We start from the raw sequence: 8,208 nt of genomic DNA on the forward strand, positions 1-8,208 counted from the left end.
GGCATCGCTTTGTATGTGTGCGTGTTAGTGTGTTAGAATGTGTGTGTGTGTGTGTGTGTTGTTGTTGTTGTTGTACATGCCACACGTTTCCTTGTTTTATTCATTGATTGATGTTACAAGTTGTTTGGTTTTATCCTATTCTGTGTTGTTGTTATTTTTTTTTATTGTTGGATGTTGTCATATGCTGAGCAGCGAAATTAGCGAAGTAGTGTATGATGAATCTTACCCAAGGTCAAAGACAGAATGCAGCTGGCTGCTTGTCAACGTGTATATGTGATGACTCATGCTGCTTTCTTGTTTTTGTTGTTGCTGTCTTGCTTCTTGAAACTGTTGACATATCATTTGATTAAAACAATTTATGGTGAGTGTGTGTGTGTGTGTGTGTGTGTGAACGCGCGCGCGCGACAGGATTACTTGTATGTCTATTATACTTGACAAAAACTAGCCTTTTAGGGGATTTCCTGTCGACACCTCTTTCTTAATGTGACCAAGCGCGCTATGCTTGCTCCAAAACTGCTCACACACAAGCTACAGCAGTCGACGTTTTCCCTCATTACCAGCGCCCAGACTTGTGTGACGTCACTCCGCTTTTTCATTTTGTTCTGGCCAGACACCTGCTCACGGCTGGCCCAGTGTCGCATCGCCGTACGCCATTGGCTGAGAAAAAACTTGTGTTTCTGTTCCACCGTAATTAATTAATAATTCTTTTGTCAGATCAGTAAACTACAAGTATTATACACTGGCAGAATCGTCGTAATTCCATCTTTAAATCTATTCCATTGATGTTCGCCTACGCTAAACTAATTTAACGCAGTTTGTAATTTGCAGCGACGAGCTCGTTAAAACTGACCCTGTTCAGGTGACTTAAATTAAGATTATAAATTCATCTTAAATAATCAACACTTCATTTTATACTCATTATAAAGTAGGTGTTGAGCTCTTTCTTTTGCAACTTATCCGACGTAAATCGGTTCAGGAATCATTTAGAAATCTGTCACTGAACACCTTGTAACAGGCACAGTTCTCATCGGATTTCTCCAGATTAGTGACGATCTGGTTTGGTCATCACAATCCCCAAGAAGGGCAATCTACAACAGTGCAAAAACTACCGCACTATCAGCCTAATCAGCCACCCCAGCAAGGTCATGCTAAATGTCCTTCTCAACCGACTGAAGCCGCAAGCAGAAATGATCATCGCCGAAGAGCAGGCCGGCTTCAGAGCAGGGAGAAGCACAACAGAACAAATCTTCAACCTGCGCTTGCTGTGCGAGAAATATCTCCAGCACCAAAGAGACCTCTACCACGTCTTCATTGACTTCAAGAAGGCGTTCGACAGGGTATGGCACGCTGCCTTATGGGCCACCATGCACAAATTCAACATCAGTGAAGACATCATCCAAGCCATACAGAACCTATACGAAAGAGCAACCAGTGCAGTCCTCTTCAATGGTAGCACGGGTAACTGGTTTAGAACCACGGTCGGAGTCAGACAGGGCTGTCTACTCTCTCCGACTCTCTTCAACCTCTTTCTTGAAAGGATCATGACTGACGCCCTGGAAGATCATGTGGGAACTGTCAGCATTGGAGGCAGAGTCATCACCAACCTGCGCTTTGCCGATGACATTGATGGCCTGGCAGGAGAAGAGAAAGAACTCGAAGAACTCGTGCACAAACTTGACAAGACATCATCAGCCTACGGCATGGAGATCAGTGCCGAGAAGACCAAGGTTATGACCAACAACAGCCAAGGCGTAACGTCCAACTTGCACGTAAACGGTGAAAAACTGGAAGAAGTCTCCTCCTTCAAATACTTGGGTGCCATTGTGTCAGACGAGGGTTCGAAACCAGAGGTCCTGTCCAAAATCGCGCAGACTACTGCCGCACTGAGTCGATTGAAGACTATATGGAAGGACAAAAAGATCTCCCTCTCGTCCAAAATCAGACTAATGCGCTCCCTCATCTTCTCAATATTTCTATACGCTTGCGAATCCTGGACCCTCACTCCAGAGAAGAATCCAGGCCCTGGAAATGAGATGCTTCCGCAAGATCCTGAACATTACATACAAAGACCACATCACAAATGAGGAAGTGAAAAGAAGAGTCCAAAACGCCACTGGCCCATTCAAAGACCTGCTAACCACAGTGAAGGAACGCAAGCTCCGCTGGTATGGACACGTCACACGATCAGACGGCCTAGCCAAGACCATCCTGCAGGGTACCGTACAAGGAAGGAGGAAGAGAGGCAGACAGAGAAAGCGGTGGGAGGACAACATCAAAGAGTGGACGGGCCTGCCATTTGCCACAACTCAAAGGGCCGCCGAGGACCGAGGCAGGTGGCGCGAGCTGACCAGGCAGTCATCCATGGTGCCCCAACGACCCACCCACGGGTCAAGGGATAGATGAGATGAGAGATGAGAGGTTTGCAGCACACGTGATTGTCTTTGTAGTTCGCCTAATCTGTATAAATTGGCCGAGCGGGTAATGAGTGGTCACTTTCACACCCGAGCCAGCCCGTGGCCAGCACCTGCTCTCTTTCTCTCTTGCCGTGTAGTGATCAGTGTTGTTCCCACAACAGCGATATCTCGCTACGTATTGCTGTAAGTACTATTGTGTAGAATGTGTTGACTTGTAAAATGTATTCTTCGACACAGTACTTGTGTTCATATAAGTATGTTCAGTTATTGCTTTGTATAGTTAATTCTTTGTTTAGTTATGGCTTTGACATGTTAGGCACAGCTTGGCTATGATTCATCTAGAAAATCGCCATGTCGTCATATGCTCGTAGAAGTATTCCATTTGATTCTTTTTAACGTCAGTCAATGACGTCTCGGGACACACGATAGTCTGTTCCAGGATGTTCTAGGGGATGACTCATTCTCTCTCATCTGCTGTCACTGAAGGTTAGGTTACTTATCCCCGCTTCAGTGGAGACGATTTAAATGTTGAGCACAAGCTTAGCTATGTTCATATTTGGCTTTGATGCAACGGATAACTTGTGTAAGTTCATTCACCACTTAATGGTTAAGCCATGATGGTGCTTCACTTACTATCTGGTCTGTCAGTTTGCCAGTATTACCAGTATATCTAAGCCACTGATTCTCCATTTTGTTTATTATTCAAGTATTATCTTACATGCTGATATCAGTTGTACTGCTACAGTGTACTCAGTACTCTAAGAGGTGTGTAGTATTCTGTTGAGGTGATTACAAGATAGTGTTTGATTAATATCAGTTATTGGTTAAAACCACCTGATATGTATCAGTCTGTTTTTGTAATTTAGTTGTCATGCTCTCTCCTATACGGCTTACTCCAGTATAGTGCAACATGATAAACTGATTCATTTGAGTCACTTTGACACAGTATAAGCTTTACCTAATCTATACTGTCAGTGTACTTTCACTAAATCACCATAGCTTCAATCACTTCAACTGCACTATTTAAATGTATTAGAAATGTCATTTGATGTCAGTTGTTTGGCCTTCACACATATCCCAAACCCGAGTGATAGTCTTTCCATGTAATATGTATACATGTGCTTTACTATTCACTTGTGCCGACATGCTGTGCTTATGACATTTGTTTGTGTCATTTCAGGCACTATCTTCTTCTCGTTGTCTTCTTTTTTTAGTTCTTCTCAGTCTTCTCTTCTATTCTCTTCTCTTAGGTTTTCTTCTCATCTAATAACTATTGTAAATAAAACAATAGAAAAACCCCATTTGTGACTGGCCTCTATATGTTCCTGGCCTGTGCGTGGGATCTTGTCTATCCTTTCATTCAATTACTCATATTTAGTTAAGTCTTTTGTGCCGTACCCTATTAGAACCACTCGGCACACGGCTACATTAAGATACACGCACACATGCATGGATTCATGCACGCTTGCACACAAACAAACACACATACAAACTCTCACGCGCGCGCGCACACGCATACACACACACTGACACACACGGATATACTCACACACTGCACACAGATACTCACACACAGAGACCCCCCTCAAGTCCCACCCCCCACACAGACTGATATGCAGACTGCATTCACACACACTGACACACTGACACTCACGGATACTCACACACACACACACACACACACACACACAGACACCTCTATCTGTCGATATATCTGTATATCTCCTTACACCATACTTCAAGCGTCATAAGAGTGCAAGGCAAAAGGAAAGGGAAATCATGTACCTATAAGTGAGGGAACACTTGGCTGCCATTCTGCTCCACACCTATAGGCTTTTATACTGCCTTTTGTCACAGCTCTTACACACACTGAAAGCACCCGGCTCCAATCACGCACACACCATACATCCACATTCACACACACACACACACACACACACACACACACACACTGTCACAGACACAAACACACACATTAGACGCATATATTAAACACACATACATAGTGGTTTAACACATACACACACACACTGACACACACGGATAAACTCACAATGCACACACATACACACAGAGACCCTCCTCTGGATGTAAAAAAGCTGTATAAGCTTATTCTTTTACCCTCAATAAAGATCATTTTTTTACTTCACACACACACACACACACACACAGCGGATCAGTCTGTAAATGGCTTTTGTGGGCCCCAGTGAAAAGAGCGGACAGTTGTTTTGACAGAAGAGACACCCGGAGTGTAAGCCCTGGGTAGGATCTACCGACTTGGCTATGCATGCATGGCATACATAACGGCCTCTGTGGCTCAGATTGCAGCTTGGCTGCTAGTGCCACTGGCTATTTACCACAAAGGACAGATCAACAACTTCACACAGACGGCACACGCACACACACACACACACACTGTCTCCGTGATCCAGCATTCACTCAAGGAAGAGGTCAGTGGAAGGAAAAAAAACAAAAACAAGAAACGGACGAACATTTTATCGCTGTTGACGTCTATACCACGAACAGGAATCCAAGATCAAGTGAGTATCATGAATTTCTCGTTTATTACCAAGCTACGGGGGCCCCGCTTGGAGATTCCCTGGTGTTGTCCCTTAATGCGTGTGTGTGTGTGCCGTAATGCCAGCTCTTCAAGACTGGGTTGTTGCGTCTCTTCGTTATGAACAATGAACACGGTTAGAAAAGCTAGTTATACCATAACGAAATACTGGCCTTTCTTTACTTATTGTGTTTTGGACAGTGATTCTTCTGAAAACCCGCCTGTCCGAGTATTCTTCGGCATAATCCTTTTCATCACAACAGTCTATATTTCATACCCAGCTTTCCGGAAGAAACCGTTTGAAAATGCGATTAATTTCTTGTAAAAGCTGTGACTTTCTGACAGATTTCTTCACAGCCGAGTTGGACGTAGTTGTTGCTGTTTCCAGAGTTAGGAGATTCACATTGTATTCCGTCTGTGCTCTTTTGTAATTGAATGCATTTTGTTCGTATAAAAGCGCACTGTGTAGATCGATCTTAAACCGAAGAACACACACACACACACTGAAACACACGCGAGATATATCCGTGTCCAGACCCAGTACTCCACCCCCCTCCTCTCCTTCATACACACATTAACCATGTGTCAACGTCTGTGTACACGTGCCAATTTTCTGCCAGTGACAGCGCCAAACATGGAGGGAAGACAGAGCGTCAGAAAAGACAGAAAGATGTTAAAGGACAGTACAGCACAAAGTGAAAGATGATAAAGGACAGTACAGCACAAAGAGTGAAAGATGTTCAAGGACAGTACAGCACAAAGTGAAAGATGTTAAAGGACAGTACAGCACAAAGTGAAAGATGTTAAAGGACAGTACAGCACAAAGTGAAAGATGTTAAAGGACAGTACAGCACAAAGAGTGAAAGATGTTAAAGGACAGTACAGCACAAAGTGAAAGATGTTAAAGGACTGTACAGTACAAAGTGTGAAAGATGTTAAAGGACAGTACAGCACAAAGTGAAAGATGTTAAGGGACAGTACAGCACAAAGTGAAAGATGTTAAGGGACAGTACAGCACAAAGTGAAAGATGTTAAAGGACAGTACAGCACAAAGTGAAAGATGTTAAGGGACAGTACAGCACAAAGAGAAAGATGTTAAAGGGACAGTACAGCACAAAGTGAAAGATGTTAAAGGACAGTACAGCACAAAGAGAAAGATGTTAAAGGACAGTACAGCACAAAGTGAAAGATGTTAAAGGACAGTACAGCACAGCTCCTATTCCTCCTCCTCCTCCTATTCCTCCTTCTTCTCCTCCTCCTCCTCCTCCTCCTTTCTCTGTGTTAAGAGTCGTGAGGGCTCCGCACAGAACTGTTCACCAGATTCCTCCAGGCCATTGGGTTGTGCGCCAAAGTGTGGGTGTCTGCAGATCGTTTTTCTCTTCATTCTGCAATGGTGTCAGTCTATCGATGTTTGATTTTTCTGGTTTACTCTACGTCTCTCTCTCTCTCTCTCTCTCTCTCTCTCTCTCTCTCTCTCTCTCTCTCTCTCTCTCAACAGTTCCTTGGAGGATGGTTTTAGCAAGGCCATTGGATCGAGTTACGTGATCATAGCTTCTTCTTCTCCTTCTTCTTCTCCTTCTTCTCCTTCTTCTTCTCCTTCTTCTCCTTCTGCTTCTCCTTCTCTCCCATAGCTCCGTGAAGTGTTCTGTGCATTCCATGTGTGCAGCAGCTGGTAAGAGAAGCAATGTCTGTTTGCCAATGTCAGTGTTACTCCTGTTGGATGAAGTGTTTGGAGTCACGACTGCTAATTCTGCCGGCACTTTTCGTGGAGATATGGGCAGGCACATGACAAATGAATTATGGATATAAAGAGATAAGGGTGTGTGTGTGTGTGTGTGTGTGTGTAACCACACAACTGGCGGTCCATTCCAATCCATACCACACATTGGCTCTTTGTTGTAATTTTACTGGTTGACTAGTTAGTTTGTTTTATTTTGTTTATGTTCTTTTTATGCTAATCGAGGAGAGAGGAACACGAAAGTACTGATGACTTAAAGTATGGGTGGGATGGGTAGCTGATGGATTTTCGCCTAAAATCACATTTGTGGATAGACGTTAAACAAAAATAATGAACAAAGAAACACACACACACACACACACACACACACACACACACACACACACACACACGGAGGGAGGGAGGGAGGGGAGGGAGAGCTGGTGAGAATGAAGGGAGAATGGGGGAGTGTAGGGGGTGGCAGCAATACACCGATCTTTTCTTTTTACCGTTCGTGGGCAGAAACTCCCACGTTTACTTGTTTATCTACGAGACGGTTTTGACGTGTTTGCCTTTAAAAGGTAGTTTATCTCCGTTGTGTGGAATGTGCGTGCTGGTTATGTTTTGAGTCCATAGCACCCTCCACTGTGTGGTCCCAATCTTCCCACTTGAAGTCCATAGCACCCTCCACTGTGTGGTCCCAATCTTCCCACTTGAAGTCCATAACACCCTCCACTGTGTGGTCCCAGTCTTCCCACTTGAAGTCCATAGCACCCTCCACTGTGTGGTCCCAGTCTTCCCACTTGAAGTCCATAGCACCCTCCACTGTGTGGTCCCAATCTTCCCACTTGAAGTCCATAGCACCCTCCACTGTGTGGTCCCAGTCTTCCCACTTGAAGTCCATAGCACCCTCCACTGTGTGGTCCCAATCTTCCCACTTGAAGTCCATAGCACCCTCCACTGTGTGGTCCCAGTCTTCCCACTTGGTCCATAGCACCCTCCACTGTGTGGTCCCAATCTTCCCACTTGAAGTCCATAGCACCCTCCACTGTGTGGTCCCAGTCTTCCCACTTGAAGTCCATAGCACCCTCCACTGTGTGGTCCCAATCTTCCCACTTGAAGTCCATAGCACACTCCACTGTGTGGTCCCAGTCTTCCCACTTGGTCCATAGCACCCTCCACTGTGTGGTCCCAGTCTTCCCACTTGGTCCATAGCACCCTCCACTGTGTGGTCCCAGTCTTCCCACTTGAAGTCCATAGCACCCTCCACTGTGTGGTCCCAATCTTCCCACTTGAAGTCCATAGCACCCTCCACTGTGTGGTCCCAGTCTTCCCACTTGGTCCATAGCACCCTCCACTGTGTGGTCCCAATCTTCCCACTTGAAGTCCATAGCACCCTCCACTGTGTGGTCCCAGTCTTCCCACTTGAAGTCCATAGCACCCTCCACTGTGTGGTCCCAATCTTCCCACTTGAAGTCCATAGCACCCTCCACTGTGTGGTCCCAGTCTTCCCACTTGGT

At 45.1% G+C, this 8,208-nt stretch overlaps 1 protein-coding gene across 1 annotated transcript in view; it reads left to right on the forward strand.

Moving 5' to 3' along the window:
- The first annotated feature begins 4,802 nt into the window (after positions 1 to 4,802).
- Positions 4,803 to 8,208, forward strand: part of LOC143282631 (uncharacterized) — a 22,959-nt gene continuing 19,553 nt past the window's right edge. The window contains exon 1 of the mRNA XM_076588277.1: positions 4,803 to 4,954. The gene's annotated coding sequence lies outside the window, so the exon portion shown is untranslated. The remainder of the gene's footprint in view (positions 4,955 to 8,208) is intronic.

The sequence above is a fragment of the Babylonia areolata genome, chromosome 6 (genome assembly GCF_041734735.1).
Source record: "Babylonia areolata isolate BAREFJ2019XMU chromosome 6, ASM4173473v1, whole genome shotgun sequence".
NCBI classification, from domain to species: Eukaryota; Metazoa; Mollusca; class Gastropoda; order Neogastropoda; family Buccinidae; genus Babylonia; species Babylonia areolata.